This window comes from Haemaphysalis longicornis, unplaced genomic scaffold (genome assembly GCF_048455015.1).
Source record: "Haemaphysalis longicornis isolate Haplotype H1 unplaced genomic scaffold, Haemaphysalis longicornis Haplotype H1 scaffold_12, whole genome shotgun sequence".
Lineage (NCBI taxonomy): Eukaryota > Metazoa > Arthropoda > Arachnida > Ixodida > Ixodidae > Haemaphysalis > Haemaphysalis longicornis.
In genome coordinates this window covers 68248196-68274428 of record NW_027526225.1, presented here as the reverse complement: position 1 = coordinate 68274428, position 26233 = coordinate 68248196, and the positions used below count along the sequence as shown (strand labels likewise).

Here is a 26233-nt window from a genome sequence, read left to right as displayed (position 1 = left end):
TGTTGTTGCATAGTGTTATGATGTAAGCCTCGGTGTCTATGTGTTCCCCCATTGTGTAATTTTTTTTTTGGGGGGGGGGGGGCTGTCACTTGTCTAGTTCACGCCGTTCATTAGCCGACCTGCACGCACGTGCGCACATTGTAGTGCCCACTTAGCTCCTGTAGTAAGCATTTTATCTAAGGCAAACATATCTATATCATTGCGAAACCAAAACCCGACGAGACCTTGACAATGGGCCTAGCCGGGGCAGTGAAGCTTTCGCTATCAACTGGGGTTAACCAACGCTCAACCACAGCAATTTTATCATTATTTCGGCTAGTGTGAGGCAGCCCACACGCATTTGCATCCGAAAGCAAAGATCATATTCAGCCAGTACAAACTTTGATACCCACCTTATCCTATAAGAACCATAATGAAGAAATTGACGAAATGCCTAGATGCGCTGTACAATTCTTTAAGACAGGACCTACAGAGATTACACAAAGCTATAAAGCAGTATATATAGGCCCTAAATCAAGGAGAGCGTCCTACCATTCACACTGTCCGCCTCAAACCGCAAACCCACGCAGAAGTCGCAGACCCTAACCACACGTTCGTGTATCCTTAAGAGAAAGCAAGGAAACAACCAATAAACATGACGGCACCATGAAATAAAATAAACATCACGCGGGTTAGTAACCCCAATGAAACTGCTGTGGTATAAAATTAAAGCAGTTTCACTCAACGTAAAAGCTGTCAGATGTGCAGAGCACGTTTTCGCCATACGGGCTGTGGCGCCGTTCTCCTTTTGCTACACCCCTCACACTCTTTCCTTTCCTGTCTCACAGTGCGTTTGATGAATCGAACAGACGTTTCTGCATTGGAATTCAACTTTATCCTCTTCACAGTGCTCGCACGCCTTCTCCTGGGACAGCTCTAGCGGGAGTACTGTTCCAAGTGCAAATTCAGGGGCCTTCGTAGCTCACTCGCTGGACCCAAGTAGAGCCACACGGCGCTCCGTCATAGCGGCTGTAGTCACGGAGTAATCCAGAGGCTCCGAAAAAGAAGTGTTTTATACAGTGATATGCGTTCCAAACTCGTTATCCGCTGGCGCTTGTCATACATCTCCTCGTTCTTTAGTGCAAAGAAAACTGCAGCAACATTTGAGGCAAAATATAGATAATGAACCGCCAGCGCCTGCTTATTTTTGTTAGGAACGCTGGTAGGGTTGGTTTTTGCGATAGTAAGCGAAAAACGTGGCTCTGCAACGCCGGCACGTGAGGGTGGAGAAGCACAAGCAGAAATAGAACGGAACTCCCGCTGGCGCAATTTCAGGCAGGGGGAGCGCGAGCACTGCAAAATCGGGAAACTTGAATTGCATTAGGTGATTGCACTGAGCTGATAACACACTGGCAAATCGCTGCTCTGGATTGCCGACAGCTTTCTCATTACGGGGAACGGTTTTAATTATTTTTTGTGCTTGCTTTCATGTTGCACGTGCTCGAGCCTTTCTGGGCCATTTTGAACGCGCCGCATTTTTTCTTAGCGGCAGCCACTTTCTGTAAGACGCTAGTCTTTCTTGGCCCACTTTAACGCAGAAATTTCGGTTTGTATGTATGTCTGTATATATGAATGTATGTGTGTATGTATGTATGTATGTATGTATGTATGTATGTATGTATGTATGTATGTATGTATGTATGTATGTATGTATGTATGTATGTATGTATGTATGTATGTATGTATGTATGTATGTATGTATGTATGTATGTATGTATGTATGTATGCATGCATGTATGCATGTATGCATGTATGTATGTATGTATGTATGTATGTATGTATGCATGCATGTATGTATGTATGTATGCATGTATGTATATATGTATGTATGTATGTATGTATGTGACTCGATTCAGGCACCCGGGCAAAGTTTAACTGCGCAATAGTCTTATATACCCACAGCCATATCTAAACGTCTAAGTCCGGGGTCAATGTTCATAATTCTAAACACAGGAACAAGAACAAGACATTACGCAAATATAACCGAGGAATTCAATGCATGAGTTGTATTGGTTGTGTTCCTTTATTTAAAAATTCCTGGATGCTTGTTTTTTGTGGTACCAAATGTCATACTACATCACCTGCAGGAAACCGTCGCCTGGTGTTGCCAGTGCTACTATAGCTGCTGGCGGCATTTAAGAAACAAAACGGCGAATGCAACGAAATGTTCCAGTAGGTAGGATCCACATTCCGCTTGGCACGCTGGTTTTATAAACGTTGTAGTAGGGTGCCTCGTTTCACAAGCGTATCCACCGTACGGCAGCGCTATCATCGAGGCCCCGACTTGGAGCAGTGGCACGCGGAAATTGAAATGGACTTGAGCATAACTCTAGCGTGTTATCTCAAGAGCACGGTTAGCTTGGGAGTCACGAGATAGGAGAGGAACCGCATCAGAGGTGAACGGGTAAGGGAAAGGAGGCATTTACTCGGCAGGGGTGCCAGTCGACTATCCTCTTCCGTCGACATTTGCTAGGAGAGTAGCAGATACCCGGCCAGATTTTTTTTACTATCGTAACAATGACCCCAGGGAAATTCCTAAATAAATGGATGCGAGGACTGCCGGGTAATTGCTATACTTTGCATTAAATGTAACTGCAGTTTGCAGCTGCAGTTACTTTTGGTCAAGTATCCTCTTTACTCGCGGCCAGAAGGGTAAATCGAGGGTCAAGCGGGTATCTTTTTGAAGCCTCAGTTTCGGTACGTGACGCCGCGTGATTGCGGTGGCTAGATAGCGTGACCGCCGATGAGCTACGACGACGGGCCGGGCCCCTAAATTCGTCTGCACTTAAAAAACAGCACGGACACTTCAGCAATGCGTCCCCTCCCTTGTACCTCATTAATTGCTGTACAGAAATAAATAGCAACACTTGTCTGCAAGGATGCATCATTTATGATGTTCCGACGAGAACGCCTGCACATGCTCTTGTCAAAGATGGCGTCGTGGTGACCCAACACCTTTCGATACAAAAAGACAGCGGGCACACTTTCTTCGAAATACTATCCCAGCAAACTAACAGGAAATTCAGCCTGTTTATATTAAACATCCTTTGGTGGCCATCGTCAAGCAACCGGTAATAAGAGGAGTTAACCAAGATGCCCTATTATTAGCAAAACCTATCCCTGGTAATTCTGGGAGATCTTAACGCCCCACACGAGCTATCGGGGCATATTCATAACTCCAAAGAGGGGAAATGTATAGTATATTTCATTATCATCATCTTCATTTTCTTCGGAAAAAGGAGGAGGACAGAAAGCTTGTTTCCATCGAGCGGCCGCAATAATACTTTCTTTCATGGGAACAATGACTCCCAGTCACCCCGTAACACCAACTGGGCTGAAATTCTGGAGCAGAGATACTAAATGTGTTTTGCCTATTGTAGATTAGTGGAACAAATTACTCCTATATATGTTATTGACTCCACAATTTCAGTTTTTCTGAGCCAATTTAGAAACAAAATGGTTGTGATAGTGTTTTTCTGTTTGTGTAAACAAGACTGTTTCGGGTTTTCTTGTACTTATTCGTAGACAATTTGCACCCGTCCAAACGTTTAACTCTCTTACCATTTGATTAGCTTGTACTTCGATCAATTTTTCAGATTTACCCGTTGCAAAGACCTTTCTGAAGTCCGCAAACGAAATTAACTCCCCGGAGTCTTTGCAATGTAAAATATCATTTACCTAAATTCCCTAGTGTACACCATCGCGAGGCCGTGGACAGGGCAGAACACCTGTGCAATCGTGTTTTTGTGGGCTCCGACAACGGTGTGTACTGCAGTGAAGGACAACAGAACGAAAGACAAAGCAGAGCAAAGCGGAACCTGAGTATTTACCTTCATGCACGGTTCTTTCTGTTGTGTCGGATGTGCAGCCGAGATGCCGAACACGCGCAGAGAGCTGGTACAGTGTGGCAGCTGTCCGCAGTAAGTAGGTCCAGATCAGTTTCTGGTGGATAGTGCGAGGCAGACAAATGACAGATACGTGTCATCTATGCCTAGTGGTGTCGTGGCTAGTACGCGTAGAAGCGGATAAATCGTCGTTGCTAAGCCAGTTGCAGGACTGAAGACATGGCCAAGTAAAGAACGCGACGAACACAGGGTCGCTGAGGGAAAGTTAGAAGCTCCTGAAAGGGAGCTAGAAGGGACTGTCATTTAAGCGCAAAATGACGAGCACCTCGCCCCATGGAGCGGAGCGGAGGCGTGTACCGAACTGACACATGGGGCTGAATACAAACAGCAGCTACACTTATTTCCTGACAGATGTGCTTGGCAGACCAATCAGAAGTCAGGGGGCAGTAAAGAGCAGCAAGTGGCAGATATCGTTGTAATCATTGCGGGAGATTCGAACATAAAGAGGAGCAGCGCTGCCTAATGGGAATGGTAGAGTTGGATAAGCGTGTGAAGGTCGGGTGTTTTCCCAGTCATACGATGCAGATGGTGTTGGGAAAAGCGAAGGCCAGAAAAGCTATAAACCTGCATTTAACACAGCTGTTGGGCAAGTTGGTGCATTATGATTGAAAAATAGAGCGCGATTTGGACAACACACAGGAACGGCGCTTGTCACGCCGTTCTTCCTGTGTGTCGTCCAAATCGCGCTCTTTTTTAATCTAGAAGCCTAGTGGTGAATGCCGCGGAGCTTAACTATTTTATTAAGGTGGAGGAGGGAAAACTTGGCCAGGAGATAGTACGGGGTGAACGGCCTGCGGGCGACGTTCCAAATTTGCTTAGTTCAGTCTGCTCCCTGCAGGTGGTGACAAAGCAGGCAGTTCAAACCAAACTGCCAGCTTTGTCGCAGCATGTAAAGCAGGCAGTTAACACAGAACAGGCAATGCCCGCTGCTAAATGCGAAATCTAGAGTCGTGAAATAAAATTTACATTGCGCGTAGAAATTGTGGCGAATAACATACCCACCATGAGTTGATGAGGAAATGTGTTTGTGTGTGTCACCGTTCACTAATTTGGTGCGCTGATAGAAGATGTGGGGAGTCGACTCAAGCGAGCAAACATCCCCACCGAATCTACAGGGCACAGGTGAGGAAGGGGGTGGCCGTCTGATGTGCGGCTTTCGCCGACCAGAGCGGTAAGAATGAGTCATTGCCTTGAACGAACAACAACAGAGACATATTTGGACAGGCACAACATGGTACATGCACGAAGACAAGTAGCGTTAACGAGAGGTAACTCGAAAACGACTACAATTGCAGAAAACAGTTCAAATACAAGAGCTAGAACACGGAGATTCGACCAGGAATATTATGAGGTAAAAGAAGTAACTACAACAAAGACAGTTCGATGCATATGAGAGACAGAGTCCCAGAATATTCACCGACCGGGCCGGACGATGCACCGCTGTCGGAGGCGATTCAGCTACCTGCGAAGCGTGGCTTCGTCGCAGGCCAGGCCGTCCGAGACGATCACGGAGATTCGAGGCCCGGGAGTACGTTGGAGTCCTGCAGGGCACGGTTCGCCGATGGTGTGGTGCACAGTTGGAGAGGGCATGCTGGGAGTCGGAGAGGATGGTGGTGGGTTGGGGCTGTTGAACTACGGCGAGGGCAATGGCAACTTCCTCTGCCACCGTAGGAGAGGGGGTGAAGACAGACATGGTTGTGGGGTGGGGAGGACCGTGCATTGAAGTGGCGTAAGCCTGATTGTTTGGGTATTGAGCCGCGTCCACATAGATGGTAGTGGGGGAGGGTGGGTGGGAGATTGCGTAGCGCTTGGCACGTGCCATGTTGGAGAGGGTCCATGTTGCGAGGAAGGGGTTTGATGAGGAGTAGGCGTCGTATGTGTGGTGGTATAAGCAGTGGGAGGAGGGAGTTTGAATTGGGTTTATGTTGAGGGAGGCTAAGATGTGGTGTCCAGTGGAGGAGCGGGAGAGACGGAGGATTTGGGAGAAGCGCTGCGCTTGGATCAGCTCCTGTGTAGTGTTGTGGAGTCCCATAGCTGTAAGGCACGTAGTAGAGGCATGGGGAGGTAAAAGCAAAGCGTGGCGGTAGGCTTTGCGTATAAGGCAATTGAGGTGTGCGTGCTGGGTTTGTGTGAGAGGGGTGAAAGGAAGGTGGTAGGTTAATCGGCTGATTAGAACGCTTTGGAGAAGACGTATGCGGTCGGACTCGCCCATGCCGTGTTGGCGGTTTGCCACCCGGCGGATAAGGTGAGAGGTTTGGGCTACGTATTGTTTGATGTGAGTGAGTGCTTTGTGAGGGGAGCGAGTGGAGGTGATGTGCAGCCCTAGAATACGGAGATGGGTGGTTTGGGGGATAGGTGTGTTGTGTGCAAATAAGCAGATTTTAGGTGTGGGGGCAGTTTTGTGTGGTGGAAGGACGAGTAGGGCTGACTTGGTGGGGGAGCAGTTGAGCGTGAGGGGTTGGATGCATTGCAGGGTGGTAGTGAGACCTGCCTGTAAGGTTTCCTCGATGTGTGCGTCGCTGCCTCAAGGAACCCAGAGAGTTATGTCGTCTGCATAGAGAGTACTGCGGTGGTGTGGGATAGTGTGGAGGGCTGTAGCTAGGGGGATAAGAGCTATGTTAAAAAGAAGGGGTGATAGGACAGCCCCCTGGGGTGTGCCGCGGTCTGGCATAGGGAAAGGGGGGGACTGCAGGGTGCCCAGGCGGATCGTTGTCGTACGGGGGGAGAGAAAGTTCCAGATATAGGCGTAGGTGTTGGGGCCGAGGCCGAGTGAAGTGAGTTGACGTAATATGGCGGTGTAGGAAATGTTATCAAATGCTTTCTGCAGATCTAAAGAGTGAATGGCCGCATTGTCACGTGTAGGGTGTTGACGTAGAATGTCGTGGTGGACCTGTATAAGAGCGTCCTGGGTTGAAAGATGCGGTCTAAATCCTAGCATATTTGGGGGGAAAATGTTGTTGTATTCAAGGTAGTGGGTGATTCGTGCGTGTATAACATGTTCCAGTAATTTGCCAAGACAAGAAGTCAGAGAGATTGGACGGAGGTGCACGATGCCCAGAGGTTTATTAGGTTTGGGAATAAGTGTTATATCGGTGTGGGTCCAGCTACTGGGGAGAGTGTGGTTGTGCCAGTGTGTGTTGAGTACAGTAATGAGGTGGTCAATGGTGAGGTCGTCAAGATGTCGGAGGAGTGTATTTGTAATCCCATCCGCTTCAGGAGCAGTATGGCGACGGAGTGTGAGTAACGCGGCTTTCACTTCTACGAAAGTGATGGAGGCATCGAGTTCGTCATTGGTTGGGCCATTGTATTCAGGCTGCTCAGGTACATCGGGAGCAGGGGGAATATAGAGTTGTTTAAGTGTGCTAAGAAGTGCGTCGGGGTCCAGATTGAGGGAGTGCATCAGTTGTTGTACCCGGCCGTTGGTGTGGTGTTTGGATTTTTCCGGATTGAGGAGGTGACGTAGAATGGTCCAAGTGCGTTTAGTAGAAAGCGTTCCGTTGAGGGAGTCACACAGCTGGTTCCAGTTGGTGCGGGCGAGGGTTTGTGCGTGTTGCTGCATGTCCAGTTGGAGACGAGCTAGTTTACGTTTGAGGGTACGATTGTGTTTCTGCTGCCTCCAGCGTTTTTCTATGCCGCAGTAAGCTTCCCATAGGTGTTGCATGCGGGAGTCAACATAAGGTGATGTGGTAGCGGGGTCTACAGGGTGTTCATGTTTAGTGCGTGGGGTAAGTAGTGCTCCAAGCCATTCTTCCAGGGCATCGGGATCGGCGGAAGAGGGGGCTGGGATTTTGCGGCTATCCTGGCGGAACGCATCCCAGTTCGTAATTGAGGGTTGTTTAAATTTAGGGTGCCGGTAGGTTAGAGAGGGAAGGGTGAGTTCAATAATGTATTGGCCGCTGCCTAGTGTATGTGGTAGTATTTGCCAGACTGCTGAGAGCCTGTTATATGAAAAGGTGAGGTCTGGGTGGGTGTCTTTTTGTATGCTATTGCCTATGCGGGTAGGGGTAGAAGGGTCAGAGTATGTGGTGAGTTGTAGTTGTTGCGCCAGTTCCCATAGAACTCAACCTTTGCGAGTGGTTTTCAGGTAGCCCCAAGCAAGGTGGGGGGCGTTAAAATCTCCGCATATTACAATCGGGTCCTTCCCAGCAAACGTCAGTGCCTGTTTGAAAAGAGAGGCAAAGCTTGTGTGCGGGTCTTTAGGGGGGCTGTATATGTTGAGGATGTGCATTTTGGCCTGGGATGGTTTTGGCGGTAGGATGGTGACGAGGAGGTGCGGGATTGGTGAGGTAAAGGTATGAGGGGCTGCTACGAGATTGCGGTGGGTAACGATGGCGACAGAGGGGTGCAATAGGGATTTATGGGCACTGTAATTGAGCAGTTTAGGGAGGGTATTTACCTCTTGTAGTGCAATAACTGATGGAGGGGAGGTGAGAGACTGAAGAAGTGCTTGGAAATTCATACACTTTTGTTTGAAGCCGCGGCAGTTCCACTGCCATATAACATGCTGTTTTTTATAGATCTGCGTCATGATCGATATTGGCTGCCAAGGGCATCCTTTCCGGTGAGACAGGTGGGGATGTTGGAGTGAGGGTCTTTAAATGCCTGGCCCATTTCAGGAGCTCACTGTGTAAGTCGTGTACTGTCTTTTTTAAAGCGACTATTTCTTCATGTGTTTTCTGTTTTAGTGTAGTGAAAGCATTTTCAAAATCAGTGCGGAGGCAGTGCATTTCGGGCGCGGGTGGGGTATTCGTAGTTTGGATTAGGGCCTTACGTTTAAGAGGCGGCTCCGCCTGTGGTGCATCAGGTAGGGAGGTTGGGGTGGTGGCTTTAGCTTTAAGAAGGGCATTTTCTCGGGCGAGTCGCTCATTCTCATGTTTGGTTTGGAGGAGTTGGGAACGGAGGTCTTGTATCTCTTTAAGCATGTTTTGCATTTAAATGTGCCATAAAGGAGGTAGTTGGGAGGTATTATGAGGAAGTGGGGGTAGGCGAGGAGTATGGAGCAGGCCTGCGGAGCTCACCTGTCCTCGGACGGCTTGACTGTAGGTGCCGGGTTCCCTTGGTGGTCGATGGGGGTCTCGGAGGGTGGCATTCCGCGGATCTTCACCGTTGGAGACCAGCTGGGCAGGTGTGGCCGACCGCTTGCGAGGCTGGAACCGTCGGGGGCAGTCCGCAGAGCCCGTTGCGTGTGGGCCTTCGCACACGATGCACAGGGGGTTGCACGGATGCTCATCTGGGGGGTTCAAAGTTCCGCAGCGGGAGCACCTTGGGGATGGTTGTGCACTGGGACAGACATCTTTTCGGTGTCCGGATTTCCAGCAAAGGGCGCACGCTTCGGTCTTGCGCCGTAGGGGTTTGCATCTGTACGTGGTAGATCGATAACGAATCCAGAAGGGGACCTTTGTACCATCAAATAAGATTTGGGCCATATTCGATGTGTTTAGGCGTTTCGCTTCTACGATGCGAAGGTCTGGATTGAAGTTGCAGATGCTGTCCCGCACCTACTCTGGCGTGTCTTCTTCCGGGATGTTAAAAATCACCCGGCAACGGTGTCGTCGGGCGCCGACACATGCGCAGCCACTTCGTAGCACTGCCCCCGAATAGTGAGGGAGTTTACCGCCACATACTTCTTCACGCGTTCCTCGGATGGGGTGCTGATGAGCATGTAGTTGGCTGTCTGCTGGATGCGGACTTGATCGGCGGGGTTTAAGGGTATGCCGGCTTGGTGCATGACGGCATCCGCGAGAGAAGCTTGTGCCACTGACCTCAGGTCCAGTGCACCACGCGGGCGCAGAACGATTTTGATGTCGGTGGCCGGTAGTGGCGAAGTGGGAGGTTGGCGGGGTGGCGGTCGAGAGCCGGATCTTTTTTGGGGCGAGGCAGGGGCCGAGTGGGGGGGTGTTCTTGGTGGGGCATTTGCAGCGTCGTGGAAGGCTCGTTGTCTGCGACGAATTTCCTCCCATGCAGGTTGGCTGAGTTCCGTGGGGTAAATTTCTTCTCCGGCCACAGTAACCTCCATGGTCGAGGGGCGTTCAAACGGCGCGCCGCGGCTTGCGCGTGCACCTGCGTTCCTACGCCGGCGACGGGGCCCGGCCCGGTGTGCTAGGCCTGAGTAGGCATAGCTCGCTGTGCGGCGTGGCTGGAACTTGAAAAGGCTGTAACTGACCGTTGAATGACCCGATTTTCTTGACGTTGGTGTCTGGGCGATCCGTAGAGCTTTACGGACGCAGCGGTGCAGGGCTGGTGAGCAGTAGGGCACTTTAAGCGATGAAAATGGCGTTCAAATGCAGAGCCGACGTGAAGGCGTGCTCATCGCTCAGCCCCCTGGCGGGCTTCCCCCCCCCCCCTCGAAAGAACTCGAAGCTTCGGTGAAAGCTGAGCGGTGGAGCTTTTATTTTCGTATTTTCTTGCCCGTGAGCCGGCAAGTGATCGCGTTACTGCCTTTTCGTTCGAGAGAGTTCCAGCATTTTCTCGGGGCGAATAAAACCGAACTGAATGAATCTGACGATTGTAACAAGAATTAGGCGCTGTAGAATATTATGAAAACACTATACGGTACTTTTAGACATCGTAAGCTCAAATTTGTGACAGTGTGTATTTGTTTCCGTGTGGTTTCTTGGTTTCTTGTGAGCTGTAGGTGTGATACCGACAATTTTCTTCCACTTATACTGTAGTGTTGTGTGGTTTATTGACTGGTTGTGAGCAGTTTGGTTTCGGTGTCCCTTCGCTGCGTAGTCGGCGAGATCACAGGCCCTGAGGGGGGTGCGTACTCATTGCTTGTCATTGTGGAGTGCGCGGGGTCCACAGAATTTCGGCCTTCCTGTATGGCGCTTTGTTTTCTAGAATGCGTAGTGTCACTGTTGCCACCCATTCCCGGCGTAAAGCTGAGGCGTCTTCCTTGACACTCCGAAACAAAAGTGGTGGTGTGGTTTGTGCGCCGGCAAGAACGATGTCAACCTCTTCTGTTTCTTAGCCGTGGCTCTTTTTGCTCTTTTTTCGTTGTAGTGGGCAGAGTCGGTGTCCGTGGTAGCCGGCACTCGGGGGTAAATCTTGGTCAGCGACTTTGCGCGTGCTTCTTTGCGACCCTGATGATAGTTGGGGTGCATATTGCGAGTGATCGGGTGCACTGCTGTAGAGTCATGCCGCAATTTCGTAATCGCCTTCTACTGGGACTAGTCTTATGTAACCTACTAAAATTTGGTGAGTACACTGATACCCTTTCGTGTGCGAGAGAGCCGTGTCTTTTGATTTGACAAGTGACCCTCAATGAGTTGCTCCACTTTATTGTGTGGCCCCATACGTAGCACCTTGTCTGTAGATGCGCTCATGAGCAATCCGAAGGCTTGGTTGGGGACTTCCTCATGAGCACGTAGAGCTTGTCGTGTTCCGCTTTGCTCAGGATGACATATGGAGCCGCATAGGTTATGCGTTAAAGAACGAACGCTCCGATAAGCCTAACCATCCCGCCCTCTTTCATGCCTGTGTGTTGGTTCGTGACCCAACGTATCATGTACATCACCTGCTTGGTCGTCTTTGTGAGTTGTAACAATATGCTGTTTTTGCCATCCGCATAGATGAGCAGGCCGAGATTCGTGATGGAGGTATCGGCTTGAGGTCATGCCACTGGAAAGTGATTTGGATGTGCTCGGTGCCACCTCGGCCGAGAAGCTCTGACTTCTGTGGCGAGCGCGCCAGCCTCTTCTTTTTGCGTTATAAAGCTATCAGCAGAGGCATTACTCGACAATTTAAATAGAGCCTTTGTTTCGGTTTCATCGCGCCGTAGGAATCCTTATATTACTTTCACGTGCCCGCTCTTTGGTTTTTGGTACCCTACAGTCCCACCCAGGCTCGAGTTACGTAGCTCAATATGTGACAGTTTGTTAAGATTAGGGATCGCTTGTTGTTACAAGGCCCTCTTCAGAGAACAAAATGGTATTGCATGAGAGGCTAGCCCCAGTATTCTGAATTTCTGAATTTAAATTACACTCGAGTCTTCAAAACGCTTTTCGCATGTAAAAATATCCCGCTATCGTCCACTCAGCCCAGTCGACGAAGCACAGTGTGGAGAACAAACCCAGAATACAGCATTAGTTATCCCTACTAAGTGTCACCGTCAACGTCCATTTTAGTTAGAGGGACAACGGGTTGGTATTGGCTAGCACTACTCAGTGTGAAGTGATCATATTCATTTCCCACAATGGCAGGTACAGTCTTCAATCTATTGCGGATGTTACCACGCTTCCGGTGCACATAGGCACACAGGCACAGCACGGCTCAGGGCTCCGATAACGGAGCAGCTGCATTCTCAGAAAGAAACGATGGGTAGGTATTTGCGCGCAACCCTTCCCTTCTCCGTCAGAGACAGGCACGCTAAATGCTTATTGAATTTTTGTTTAGCTGAAAAACCACTATATAATGAAGCTGTTTTCACACTTGTTGGTGGCAATCGATGCTTCGTGTTGCAATTATTAACAAAAGCTTACTCCTCCTTTTATTCTCCTTGTATTTGTTTTGTGACGCAAAACATCACGTCCCACACTATACAGGGAGCGCCTACAAAACTGATCCAGGAATTTCCAGCTAAGAAAGTGCTGTCGTTAACGGGAAGCAGCAAAAACTACTCGCGTGATTCCCCAGCGCGGCAGGTTATGGCCCGCCACGTCGCACGGACGACGTACACCAGTAAGCTCCAACTTTCGCCGGTGGTTGCCGTAAATATACAGACATAGACAGTGACAGAGGAAGAGCTCTTTTCTTTACCCGCACAGGCCTCCTGAAGGTACTTGCGATTTTGCAAAACTTGGACCGAAATGAAAATGGGAACAAGTCTAACCAGTACTTGTACCTTAATAGTATAGTTAATGTTTGGAACTAAAGTGTGTGTCCTTTTAAGTCAAATGTGCAAATAAAGATTTTAGGTATAAATTCATGTTTTCTGTGTACGTCTCTGCCTCAGCCATTGTTCTAGAAAAATTCATAGGCAAGCTTCCCTCATCCATTGCTGCACCTGTCGAGATTTGGGATAATTCAAATCGTAGTGAGGAAACGAGAATTCAGATGGCTGTACCTGCTAATGTTCCCTTGAAATTTCCGGCGTTAATAAGCTACTTCTTTTTCCGCGGTTGGTGCAATTGATTTCACGGCACCCTAATCTTATCATATTCGAATTATTCATATTATTCCTGGGATATCCCTAATTAAACAGAACTCGTGTCGTTGTGACTTATCGAATACGTTCAACTATCAAGTTACTTCAAGAAACCTCGACATCAACCACTACTTCCTCTCTCCACTTACTATTTTTAAACCCGCAGTGGTTAAATTTCTACTTCCCGCACGAGTTACCAAATTGGTGGGGACTTCAATCATTGTTTGTTGATTTGCTTGCTTTTGTTTGTTTGTTTACTGTGATTATAAAGAAGATATTGTTTGCAGCTAGCTTTTAATTCTATAAACCCCAACTCCTTAGCAAACCACAAGAACACAAAGTTTGCATCAAACAGAAAATTTTTAATACCACGTGCCCAAACTACTTACGACAAAATGGCTTCAACTTCCTTTGTAATATCAATTTGGAATGATTTAGCACCTGTTGTAAAGTTGTTTATGGGCGTGTCACCATTTAAATTGCGCTGAAAGACCATAATTTGCCCCGTTATTGGTAATTGGTCACTTTTTTTCTCATGCATTCCTACCGGGAAGTAGATATGCCCATCTTGTTTTGCCTTGTTTTGTCAGTTATGAACTTGTTCCTGTTTTTTTTGTTTACTTGAAATGAATTCACCCTTTTTATATGCGGGGGGAGAATTGGGGGGTGGGGCATCTCTTATTATTGTTGCACTGTTGCTGCCTTGCTTTTTGTAATAATTACATCTGGATTACCTCATCGATGGTCGCTACCGTCACTGACTTTCGGAGCCTTTTCTGCAGTGTTTTTACTGATCTACTGTTCCTACGCACTTCTATAAATGCCTTCTTTTTCCTCTTCTAAAGAGAGCCACTGGCTAGTGCCCCGTTTGGTCCCCTCCCTTTGGCGAGCAACCCTTTCGACATTCCCTGCAAGCTTTCACAATAAACACTGAACATTTTTATGCCGGGGTACCCCTAACACCTTTATAGGCGTTGCAACTATTCACATGAACAAGAAAAATGAAATTAAATTCATATTTTGGATACACCACACACATTTGAAATTCTACCCCCATTCATGTGCCCATATGTTTTAAGTCATGTTTTAGTGCGAAATGAAAATGCAGAGCCACTCGTCCCTACCTATCATTCATGGTCAAGGCTACAAGTGACAATCACGACAAGGTCGGAACATAAACGATTTGGTAATCTAATTCTTATACTTATTTTCTAGAATTTTGTCATAACAAGACAGTCTAGAGTGATGATTCTGCTAAACCTACAGTAGGGCGTTTATGTCTGCGGTAGCTAAAAAATATTTTTTTTTATATCACCGTTGTCTGCGGACACGTTCATACACTGAATTGTTTTTCTGAATTTCATCAACATACTGCTCTGAGATAAAAAACAATTATTGACTTTTTTTTTTAAACCCAGTATGTAGACGTTTTTCTAATCCTCAATGTTTCGATACCTGGATTACTTACTTTTGGCTGTTGTTCATAAAGTGCATGGTAAAGTTTACTTTGTCCCCCATAATTTTGTCTGTTGTGAAATAAAGACAGCTTTCTTTGATGACGTGGTACTGCGGTACATAGTTGAGCCCGTATACCCAGCGCTGGTGGGACTGGTTGTACTCCTAAAAGTTGGCATACGTAAAACGGAAAGAATGACAGTAAAAAGGCAATGTTAATGATCGCGCAACAGTAGGTTAAATTTCTCGCTAAACAGTGATATACCTCCAACGCTTCTTCCGGTACTAACTTATGAGGAATAAACTGCGGGTCTTACAAAGCACGTTGAGTGAAGATGTGTGGAAGTCGGACCAACCGTTTGAATAAATTTCTAGGAGTAACGCTTAGCAATAGAAAACGAGCGTCATGAATGAGGAAAACGATTATGTACAGGACATACATGCTCAAAGTTAGGGCACGGACTGGAGTTACGCGCAGCATGTAATGCAAAGGAAGGGCAATGGATGGACTGCCCTAGTAGCAGAACTGCACAATCAAGGGCTAGGGTGGAACACGGTCAAAGATTGCGATGAGGCATTAGGAGCGAAGGTATGTATTTAGGTGACACGTAGTAGCAACGTTCGTTAATCTGTACAAGAGTCTCTCTTGCAGAAGGTATAACATAGGCTTGAGATGATAATGCATGTCAGTACCAAACTTAGAAATGATGTGGGCCTATGGTTTGTGCCCCGCAGACTGTTACGCACTATCCCTATCCTGCTGCCCATAAAACACACTGGCGATTGAGTAGAGAACCAACAACTCTGTCGCCAGGCTTGATCTGTTCAGAGCAAATCGTGAACCACTCGCTCAAAGAAGGAAAGAGTGAACGGGATGTGCTATCTAACGAAACGAGGAGCGTGCACCATTATACGTTGGTATCACGAGGCTGCGTCGTTGCCATTTGCGCTATCATGTAAAGAAGTTGGTTCTTCTCATGATACCACATCAGCGATATGTATTCCGAAAGCTAAATGGGCACCCTACCACACCGAAATTTTCGGCTGCGGGCGTGAAGTGCCTTCAGTCACGCTTTCCATTTGATGTCAGTTAGGATGTGACCTAGCCTTGCAAGGTATTCCGCCAATTGCTCAGCACTTCTTTAAAACTATTTGCGGTGAATCACCGATATTAACATACGCTCCCGTCCTTCGAAAGCTTGATAATTAGCCGCAGGATATTTCTCCGTGTCTACATTCCTTGTGTAACCCATGATTGGTATCGCGAAAGACGAACGGGACAAAAATGATCGCATAAGCTGTCCTTAAAATGCACCGACATCCTAGAGCTGCGCACAAGAAGCAGCTGACCATTACAAAACTCCCTAATGCGACCTTTGTTCGGAGCACCAACTGCGGTGTTTTCGGTCGAGGCTCATAGCTGCGAGTTCTCAGGAAGTGATCGCGGGATCAGCGAACGCACGGCCGCTCGCGCTACTCAGCCGTTACCTCACAGCCCGTCGCCGCCGCCAAGCATGTTGTCGTAAATCATACTTTAACCTTTCGCGTAAATATCACATGGTTTGGATGAGCAACTCAACGAGAAGAACGCGAAGCTCGTCCACTGGTTGCCTCACTCGTTGTTCAGCACCGACTCCTGGGTGCTTCAGTGCGCTGAGGCAGCACTCACTCATTGGTTCTCTCAATGACAACAATGGTATTCCTCTGCGTCGGTGGCGTGAACTGCGTCTCAGGGAGGGACGGCGAACAGCGTCTAGGGAATCCTACCCACATCGTGGTCGAGCTCACGACGGCACGCGCTGCTACGGCGTCATCTGGCAGCGAGTCGCCATCACCCAGCATATCTCACCGCCTCCCCCACACCAGTGCGCCATTTGTCGCCACCGAGCGAGGAGCGCCTCGTGTCGTCTCAGGATCCTGCCCTCCCCCTCATACTTTCGCCACAGTTTCCTCCACTGTTTTCTTTCTGTCTTCCTTCGCTCAGTTACGACACCAACGCCGATTTCAAACCACCGTAGCGGCCGCCAAAGTTCTGGACACTAAAAACTATAGAATTCAAAATCACCTTTGCGGCCAACTTAGCGGATTCATTTGGTAGAGCTACTGCGTGTGGCGGGAACCAGTTGGAGCGGACACTGTAGCTGTTGTAATAAAAACGCAGCTTTATAGGCCTCACTGATTGCGTTCTATGTCGCGCCGAAACGCACTGCATGAAAGCCAACTTGTACAGTGGGTTTAACAAAACGATGATGTTAAGGGAAGGCACAGCAAGCTCCTAAAAAACTGTTCTTGTTGTAGTAATCGAAACTGGGTTCCTCGCGTTATGAAGCCAACATCTATCTGATTGCGCCGTTTTAAGACGGTCCAAGCAGTTTTGATTATGGAATTTGACTTTGGCTCATATTGCATAGGAGAAATCGCGTTTTAAATACCTTCCTGTTACTCATGGAAAAGCTGGCCCACCCCTCCGCCTGATCTTCACCCCATCCTTTGGCCTCGCCTCGTCCGGCACATTGCCCACATGCAGGCCCTGACATCTGCGGAATTCCCGCCTTACCGCATGCCAGGACCCCCAGAACCCATTTTCGGCAGTCCGTACATAAGCCGCTCTAAATAAAGTTTGATCTCAGCAAAACTTGTTGCTGAGCTAGTTGGTACATATTTTAAGGAAAAAGAAAACGTGGCGCAAACTAGACGTAGACGTATATGTCTTGCCTCGTTTCTTTCGTCTACGTCTAGTTTGCGCCACGTTTTCTTCGATCTCTCTCTCTATCGTTTAAGAAAAAGGTTTTAATTTTTGTGTATCAGTTTTTGCTCTATTTGTGTCGATGCCAAGGTCGTTCTAGGTTATGTCCAAATAAGGCATCCAAGAGTTCCTGCTTAATAAACCACCCCGGCTGGAAAAGACGGAGGAAACTTTGGCAAGTTCCTTCTACGGGACTTACATGCTGAAAAAGTTGTTAGGCTGTCTTCAGGTCTCTTAGAATACCAGCCTGCAGCACTAGAAGCGCCTTCATTCATTTTAAGACTTTTGCAACCCCGAAGCACTTCATCGTTGTAGACGACATCGTAGCGTTGCGGGGAGCAACCTAGGAAATATTCACGTTGGGTTCACATAAGCCGCTGCGCTGATCTTCCGTCGTCTGTTCACGGAGCCATCCATGAACCATGAACACAGCCTCCATCATTCTGTCCAAGTGCTCAAGCACAAACATTTTCCCTTCTTATACACGTTTAAGCCGCTTTGACGGATTGCAGGGATAGCTAGCGCGCACTCCAACTTCTCGAAATAATATGGCGGTTTTGTGTGCTGCTGCTTTTTTCCGCCATTGTATGTTTAGAACGCTCAACGTGTAGAGTGCCGCGTGTGTGTGAGATTCCGCCTCAAGCGTTGACGCTTAAGCAATGTATTTGTGTGATAAGACTCTCCCACTCTGATAATTTCAGAGTAGCCCCTGTAACGCCATCACGGGGAGGATGGGAAATGGGGGCTCGTCAAGGACATTTAATTGCCCTCTGCTTCGGGAACTCCGGAGAATATCCTGTCTCTTTCGGTGAAGGGCTTCCAGGCGATCACACTCGGACACTAAAGAAAACGGTGGGGGCAGCTATCACACTCGGACACTAAAGAAAACGGTGGGGGCAGCTGGACGAATGTCCGACTGAAAGGGAGCGCTGAGTGGAGCCGAATCATACATGACGGGGGCTCCCCCGTGAGTTCTACCAATTCACCGAAGCCAGTTTAGGCGCTGTACAAAGTGCGTGATGAGTGGTTTTGTGGCCTATCGGCAAAATGGGCTATAGTCGTTGGTGGTAACGCGGAGTTGAAGACGATTGGCTTGCCGAATTAGCACGACCCCTAATAATCGCTTTCGTCATCTACCCTTGCACTGTTTTCCAGGAAACAAAATAACACGATTTTTCTGTAGACAGGGTTACTTCCATACATGGCATAAGTGATTTCAGGGAGCGAAGAAGTCTTTGAGCTAACCCGGCCAATCGCTTGTGTTGATATTCCGAGACATAAATGCATATTTGTCCTTACTATATGAATAAAAACGTAATTACAGCTTATTTTGTTAACTCGAAAACATCTAGCGATGAAATGTAGCGCAGCAGAAACACACGGGACGGAACGAATACACATGGACGAGTCATGTGAATAAAGAATCAGTTGGAAGTGAGCGCTCGTCCGTGTGTATTCGTTCCGTCTGGTGTGTTTCTGCTGCTCTACATGTGATCACTATGAATTACGAACTAGCCCAGTCTATAGCTTTACGAAAAGGTCTAGTCCTAGCCACAATGAACAGACTTTACGGGACAGGATCCTTCCCTGAGAAACACCTTGTCGTGCCACTTGAAACGCCCCCTTGAGCTCACGTGCATGCAACCGCTCGTAATTGAAGCGGGAACGAAAAGCTGATTTCCAGTGGCTCCCATTTCTTTTACCGTAACAATGGCGACCGGTAAGGCATTGTCGTAGGCCTTTGATACGTTAAACACAGCCAGTGTTGAGAGAATATAGGTAGTCTGGTTTTCAAGGTGGCTAATCCGGTTGGGACGTCGTCTTGCTCGCAGAATCGTTGCCGGTAACCACTTATGCACGATGGAAGCTTTTGTTTGTTTCCAGCCACCGCGTCAGCCCAGCATCAACGCGATTTTTCCGTTAGCTTTTTTTAGTAAATATGAGCAGAACAGGTTTATATGAGTTAATGTCCGCATCGTCCTTGCTAGACTTAGGGAGTGCTACCACCTATGTACGTTTGCGGGATGAGAGAACATTGACTGTGGTCCAAACAAAGTTGAAGTGCAATAACAAGCCTCCTTTACGCTCTAACGACAAGTTGCAAAGCGTTTGGTTGCTGATCTATTCGGGACCTCCTGGGCAGCGCTTGTGCAGCTTCATGAGGCATTGAGGATTTACCGGAAGGTAAGGGGTATCTTCATGACAAGCTGAGACACACTCTTATGTACAAGGGAGCAAAATAAGGACTAAGTACGGGCGTAGTCGTCGAGGGCAACCCCTCTCATTAAGTGCGGACTAAAGTGTCGTCCCAGCCAATCCGTATCGAGTAACGGGAAGCCGAAATGCATGCATTTATTCTCGTTGCTTCGTCGTTAATCCTCTGTAAAAGCGTTGTCGTTGCCATTTCGCGCGTATGTCTGTGGACATTTTCAAAACCCAAGTCATTGCAGTCAGCGGGTCCGTCACGTGGTGCCACAGGAGAAAACATCGATGCCAATTAAACCAAAAGCACCTGGGGTTAATCGAGCGGCGGGCAATTGTAATGAGCAGCGAGGCGCGATGGACAAATGCTTCTCGGTGAGGTTAGCTTAACACGCTGTGTTGCATACCATTCGCGCGAAGTAGTACCAGCTAATGCGAAATAGTCCTGGCCATCTCCACTAACTTGAAACCTGGGGAGGCGCGAAGCCTGCAGTGTATAAGGGTATCCCAAGATTTCAAGTCCCTCTCTTGCACACGAACCAGGAGATGAAATCGGAGATGAAACGGAGATGCCCACGGAGATGAAACCGGTGGGAGGTGGAGGTATACAGCTTTGCTGTAACAGTCTCGTGTCATCTAGGTACAAAAGCGTTCTAGTGCGATGCCTTCGAAAACGAGTGTCTTGGTGTGTTCATTTAGTACGCCTTTTTGCCCATGCAGATGAATACGGTACGGTACGACTCTATTGATTGTGCCTGCATACGGCTTGTCGCCCTGGTCTTGTTAGGGTACTCCGCTGCGACGCGCCCTTGACGTCGTCTTGGTTGGTGTCTCCTCTACTTCGGCCGCGGCCCAGCTACTCCTTCGGGTCGACCTCGCCTGCCCCTGGTTACGTTCTAACGGCGGGCGTTTAAAACGGGTCTCACGGTGGGTTCTCTTATTCCGCGTTGCGCTGTAGCTCAAGGCGCTGGAAAACTTTTGTTCCGGTGTTTTAGTACCGTTAGAATATGCGATGACGACGACATGAAACGACGACTACATGAGATTCCGACACCCTGTGCCCTTAAGGTGCGTCGCGCCCAAAAGATTTTCGGCGCGTCAACAATAAGACAAATATTAGTGGGAGCAGCAAACGTTGATACCTAAGCCTAATGAATATTTCTACGGTTAACAGACGAGAAAATCCCATATGTTGCTGGTGACAACAGCAAATTAAAAATGCTCGCTACAGCTTAGCGTCTTGAAGTTATTTTTTTTTTCACTCGGTACATAATGACCTTGTGCACCTGCTGTAAGACACAACTGCACTGCGCAGTTCCGATCTTCTAGCAACGCTAACTTGCAAAATTCAGGCTAAGAACCACCGAACTCGGTTTCCCCTATTGAAGAAAATATAGCCTACTTTCCTATTCTGACACTCACGCTTACGACCGCTTTCACATACTATACTAAGAGCACTAAAGATATGTAGCGAACACTAAGAATATACTCGGCTTCCGCTCATTTGTGCGGAAAAAAATGACTTGCCTGATCACCCAGCCACCCGTTTCAACTAGGTAGTTGACAATTGACTGTTCTTACAAAAAAAAAACTGTGGTTGTGAGGCTTTACTTAGAATCGAACTTAAAAATCGTCCCTAGCGTATGCAAATCGCAAAGCGCATTTCGCCCTCACGATCGCTTGCGCGTATAGAAATTTGGACAGCAGTTATAATGAATCGTCACGTTGTGGGGAGTACTGCGCGCTTTGCACGTTAATATACACTTTATACCAAAACTACTCTTTTGAAGCGTGACTAGGAGTAACGTATTGGATTCCTTAAGTACTGTTGCGGGACTAGGTCACTCCCTTGTGCGACTCCCTTCCAGAAGTTCATCCTTAGGGAGTATCGGAACGGAACAACCTGGTGACGGACTAACAGTTCGTCCCTAAAGTGTGTAGTGATTGGGGCAAAGGCCGTTAGTCTCCCCGAAGACGAACTTTCAGTCTTTTTTTGCCTACGAGTGCTAGGAAGGCATAGCGCAGGATGACCTCCATGAATTCGCACCATACACACCACTGGTATCGTTACTGGGTTGTATGTCAACAAGTATATTCTGGTTTTATGAAGCAAACACGTAGGACATTGCTAAGACAACAATTCTTTTTTGCAAGTCAAGCAAAATCGACAAGAAATTTGGCTCGTTGATGCCAACACATCCAATAAAGGGCGGAAGAATACATACATTTGAAAAAAAAACTATCCGGGCTCATTTTTCCTCTGCAAGGAGGTAGTCAACGCATAGGATGCGACGAGTATTACAAAATTATGATTTCAAAAATGTCGCCCACCAGGGAATCACACAACGTCACAAGAAATTTGTGGCGCTAAAAGACGCGAGATTCGACTATGCTCTTTAAGCGTAGCCAGTACTCCACCATAGTCGCTAAGTTAACAAGAAGAAACTTCAGCTGGGGGGACGTTGTGACCAAGAGATACGCAGCTAGAGGCAATTTGCTGCAGCCAGATATACATCAACTTTTGACACCAAACACTGCTCCGACTGGTAAATAACAAGCATTAGGTAGAAGAGTACTTTTCACATACTATACGTTTTACTCACAAAAAATTTGGCGACAAGCACACGATAGGTTAAAGCCCCGCTATAGTGCTAATTACTCGAAAAAATGCTGTCATGGCATGGATATTACGGCACACCTGCGCCATTCACACTTTTTGACGCCAGCACCTAGTCTCGTTTGACCAAAAGTCAACCGCAAGCAGCGAACGCGTAAAATAATACGTTCTCTAACGGCGTTTGTTTTAACAGCTTCTCCTCACTTTTAGCGCACACACGTTGTTGCCGAAGCTATCGGCATTTCCTGGCTTCACGCTTGTACAAGGATGCAAAGCCTGTGTACACTTGAAGCCTTCACAGCTATCAAATGCACACAGCGAAAAACACTTGCGTCGACTAAGGTGCCTGATGACTAACGGTGACGGTACTTGCGCATTTTTCCGGCAACCTATTCTGGCCGGAATAGTTAGGCAAATTGTACAAAACAGAAATGTATCAATTAGGGCGGACCGCTGTTCTGACAGCGTCGTACCGTCCGAGGAGTGTTATAGCTTAGCCGTAGCCCAGCAGGTCACAGAGGGTGCGCCAAGGACTCGTGACGTCACCGGCCTTGTTAACAGATGTCTTGCCTCGAATTTTCGTGTGCCCATCGACAGTATGTTTAGCTGTGTCTTCATGTCACTCACACCTCCGTTTAGACAAGAGACAATTACGCTTTTGGCCATCCGTCCAAAACCTAAGATCGTGCCCCTAATATTTCTCGCTGTTCCGTGCACGAAATCCTTTCGGCCGTCTGCAGTTAAATAATCTGTGGCTGATTATGACGGCGAGAAATACCTGAGGTTGATGACCACATTCTTCTACAAACTAAAAAATAGGAAATTGACCTGTAAAAGTCCCAATGATAAAACAAACGGATTTGACGGCATTTTAAGTGACAACCCAGGTATTCCACAGCACGTAGAGAGGCTCAGTTAGATTCCGAGCAGCGATCATAGGGTGGATAATTGTAAGGTAACGATGAATCTCAAAAGAGAAAGGAGGAATCTCGTGAAGAGCAAGAAACTCGACATGGAATTAGGCAAAGCCGTGCCGGATAAGTTTAAAACAACTCCTCAGAACAAATTTGCGCTTCTCAAAGAGGGAAACGTGAATAGCGTAAGCAGTCTACATGACAACCTAATAACGGCAATCACAGAATCAGCAGCTGTAGGGAAGAAAGGGAATATAAGGAAGAAATGGAAAACTATATAAGCCAACGAAGGAACAATTTGCAAAACGTAAGAATATAAAAGTGGCAAGTACGGTGAATCAAGTTGAGTTAGAGCAGTCTAAACTGATTAACATAAGTAAAACCGGTGACATTTGTGCATATAAAATCGCTCTGATCGAGGAAATGCTACAAAAAGCAAGTTGAAATCAACTAGAAGGAAGCTAGCCATAGGCAAAGGCAGAATGTACGCACGCCGAGACGTGCAGCGTAAGATTACGCACAGCATAGACGCGATAATAAATGTAGCAAAACGATGCTACACCAGGCTGTGTGCCAGCGATGTCAGGCCAGGGGAAACTACTGAGCGTAGAAATTTAACTTGTAGTGTCCCACTAGTAACTAGAGAGGCAGTAGGAAAGGCTCCCAGGGGCATGAAAAGAGAAAAAGGTGCAGGTAATGTCGGCATAACCGCAGTTCTAATCAAAGATTGAAGGAGATATTACACTGGAAAGCTTGCTGCCATATATCTGGAATGCTTGAGAATTGAAAAACTCTCGATATCCTGGAAAAGCGCAGATAATTGTTCCGATCCGTAAAAAGCAAGATACTGAGTACCTTAAGAATTACAGACCCATCCGCCTGCCCTCAGTTGTTTCCAAGCTGCTTACCAAACTTATAATTAGCCGCATAGGTTGCAACCTCGATGACCAACATTCCAGAGAGCAGGGTGGATTTAGGAAAGCGTACTCCACAGTGGATCAAATCCATGTCGTCAATGAAGTTACAGAAAACGCCGCAGGAAGCTCCTTTACATGAAATTTATAGACCGCAAGAAAGCGTTTGACTCAGCACGCACCGCAGCGGTACTAATTCAACAAAAGACAAGGGAATAGAAGAGAGAGAATGCTCTTTAATGTGAACTGTTCAGGTCAGCCCTGATAGGGACAAGGCTTGCTACACCAGAAGGGAATAGGAGATACCTACATAATACTTCCAGACGACGTATATAAGGTATGTACAGGCAGAATAACACTTCACAGGCGAAGTGAAAATTTCAGGGAAATACCATGGGAAATGCCATGCTACTAACACTGTCCACAAGTCTAGAGGCAAAATTCAGAAAGCTTGACTCACTGTCAAAACACAGGATTACGGATAAACGCAGAATACTTGGGCCATTTCAGCATTGCAGACGACACAGCCTTGCTGAGTGAGAGTGCAGAACACCGGCAAGAAATTCTTGAGGAACTACAATCAGAAAGAACGACCATGGGCATACAAAATTACGAATATATCCAAAGTAATGAGGAATACGCATGCCGAAAGCGCCCACTTCAGCTTAGAAAACAAACCGATAGAAGTGGTTCAAAGTATGTTACTACCTCGGACAGATGGTTAGGGCTAATTACAACCACGAAAGAGGAACCCGGCGCAAAAAAAGGTGTGGCCTGGGGATTACTCGACAAGCAGTACCAAGTAATGCGAAGTACGCTATATCTATCACTCAAAAGAAAAATATACTAGTACATACTCCCATGGATGACATACGGAGTTCACTAAACATATGGCCCAATAAACAAATCATGACATACAACTCACTAAAACGTAGAAAGAAAGCTTCCGGCGGCTCACCGGGGCATGGAACGAATAATGATATTAGTAACATTTACATGAAACGAGTTAACTGGGTCAGGGAAAAAACTTGAGCAGATGATATCATAGTTTAAGGAAAGAACAAAAGAACTTGGGCTGGTCATGTAGTGAGGCGAATGAGACGAACCCGCTAATGAAGGACAATTAGTGAAACAGAGTGGATACCAAGATATGGGTCTAGACGAAGGTGAAGACCATTTTTCCGCCGAAAGGATGAAACAAAAAAGTTCGGGAGTAAACTGTGGACTGGAGCATGCCGGACAGGAGCGGTTTGAGCTTATTGGGCGAGGCCTTGTTCCTGCAGTGCATCTGGGTAGGCTATTGAAAATGCATGTAAGTGCGCGTACGCATACACACTGAGCCCTTCCTGTGGGTGGTCGTTCAGCCGTCTGATGTCATACATAGTTTACTTAATATGGTAGTGCGAACAACCACCGGTATGACCAAGAAGTGGCTCCTTACGCCACGTCACACGGGTCTGATTGCTGGGCCTTTTGTTTTTTTTTTTCCAAAACGTGCAATGCCTCACAAACTTTTGGTAATTCCTTCCAAATTTTCTTCGTTTATCTAAAGTTTCCTCAGTGAAGTTCTACAAGCTGTAGCGACTTGTTCCTCCCTCTTTGTACTTGAGACCAAAAACAATATTTTTATAACCATGATATTTTACACCCACAAGGCGTCATTGTACTAGCGCAGTCTGCGTAATACTTTCATGCATGTCAGCACTGAAAAAGTGACATCAAAAGTTACGTTTGAAATAAATGTGGAGCATGGACGTACCTTCACGATGTCTTGATATTCAAAGTATGTTGCTTCATTATGCATTCGGTCTTCCCCGTTATAACGCGCATTAGTCAGAGTTATGAATGTGTAAGTAAGAAAAACAACCCCGATACCATAACGCGTCATGTTCGCTGCGACTAGTTTCTAGATTCCACACTAGCTTTTTCACGAGCTAAGACTGGCGCGTTCTGGTGTGCATAGAGGAAAGACCTTCTTATATGTGTTTCACTGACCTAAAGCAAAAATTAGCCAATCTCCATTGGAAAGATTGATGACGGCCTCGTACCCCTCGCCAAACAAAACAAGCAAGGCACTTCCCAAAAGATCACCTGTACTAAGGTCTTCAGATTGAAGAAGTGTCCATCCATCAAATAAAACAATATTTGCATGAACAATAACACTGAATCAAGTGTTTTTACCCCACAAAAGATAAGAGGTCTGAAATCATTGCAGATAAACCCATACTCAATTCTAAATTAATGACGCAGAGGAACCTTCATCTATACAAGAAAATAGAAGCTGACGATCACACAA

General features: G+C 47.1%; 1 long non-coding RNA gene across 1 annotated transcript in view; it reads right to left on the bottom strand.

The window, feature by feature from the left end:
* LOC144162007 (uncharacterized) overlaps positions 1-25899 on the bottom strand; it is a 92898-nt gene extending 66999 nt beyond the window's left edge. The window contains exons 1-2 of the long non-coding RNA XR_013320561.1: positions 25697-25899; positions 14558-14709 (exon numbers count right to left, since the gene is read on the bottom strand). This is a non-coding gene — a long non-coding RNA (uncharacterized LOC144162007). The remainder of the gene's footprint in view (positions 1-14557; positions 14710-25696) is intronic.
* Positions 25900-26233: the final 334 nt, after the last annotated feature.